The sequence below is a fragment of the Triticum aestivum genome, chromosome 1D, assembly GCF_018294505.1.
Source record: "Triticum aestivum cultivar Chinese Spring chromosome 1D, IWGSC CS RefSeq v2.1, whole genome shotgun sequence".
Lineage (NCBI taxonomy): Eukaryota > Viridiplantae > Streptophyta > Magnoliopsida > Poales > Poaceae > Triticum > Triticum aestivum.
The window spans coordinates 464,520,138-464,521,229 of NC_057796.1; the positions used below are offsets into that span (position 1 = coordinate 464,520,138).

Consider the following 1,092-nt stretch of genomic DNA (forward strand, 5'->3'; position numbering starts at 1 on the left):
GATCACTGGCAGACACATGAAAAATCAGGTTCTAGATTAAGTAGGAACCGGCCACATGTGATTGTGCAAAGCGGTTGCATTACCATGATATATTGAAGCATTGGAACATGGATTCGTTTACAGCAAGAAATCACAAATAAGTGCACTTCCGAACATGATTATTAAGTAGTACAGCAAGAAAGCGCTTTTTTTTTTGCGAAGAAGCAAGAAAAGCGCAAATCATCAGTGACATTTTATAACCGAATAACATGATGCTTATGTTTAGGCAGGGAACATGTGCATGGACAAAATTAGTTGTGCCAAGGGGTTGCATTTCCATGACCTATTGTCTATTGACGAACTGTAACATGGTTGGCTAGGATGGATGAAAATGCTGGCGCGATTGCTGTAGAAGTGCAGAAACAAAAGAGAGGCAAAGGAAAAATATTAAGTCGCCGTTGCCGGGGATCGAACCCGGGTCACCCGCGTGACAGGCGGGAATACGTACCACTATACTACAACGACTTTGATGAATATTTATTTGGCTAATTTGAAACATTGTTGAATTCTCAAAGTTTAGCGCACTTCCGAATTGGCGATCCGACACAAGACTCGGTTCTTCTGCTTTTGGTTTCGTCGGAAGGTTCCCCGTCTGCCTACTGACGAACTGTAAGTGCAGTGCATGTGCCTATCATGGCGGCAAAAACAACGGCGCCGTTGCCGGGGATCGAACCCGGGTCACCCGCGTGACAGGCGGGAATACTTACCACTATACTACAACGACCTGTGTGCAAATTTGAATTGCGACAGATACATCTTTAGATTTGTAATTTAACACACATCCGTACTGGAGCAGACTCGAACAGGAAACGGAATTGCGGCCGTCTCCGGCGAGGACAGTGACATAAATAGCCGAAACTAACCCTAAAAAATATATATATAGCCTGGGCCTCCCGCTATAGATCGCCATGGCCAACTCCCCTTGTCGTCGGCACCTCCCACCTGCAGGGCCTTCTCCGTCTCCGCCGACGGCCATCTCTGAAGACGACTGCACGACACTCTCTACTCCTCTTGCAAGTATGTCTCCCAACTCTTCAGCCCATCTCCGTCCTT

The 1,092-nt window shown here is 46.7% G+C and overlaps 2 non-coding genes across 2 annotated transcripts; both read right to left on the reverse strand.

Annotated features, from left to right (window-relative positions):
* Positions 1-432: 432 nt before the first annotated feature.
* TRNAD-GUC (transfer RNA aspartic acid (anticodon GUC)) lies at positions 433-504 on the reverse strand. The gene has a single exon. It is a non-coding gene; the product is annotated as a tRNA-Asp (tRNA).
* Positions 505-691: 187 nt separating this feature from the next.
* On the reverse strand, positions 692-763 carry TRNAD-GUC (transfer RNA aspartic acid (anticodon GUC)). The gene has a single exon. It is a non-coding gene; the product is annotated as a tRNA-Asp (tRNA).
* Positions 764-1,092: the final 329 nt, after the last annotated feature.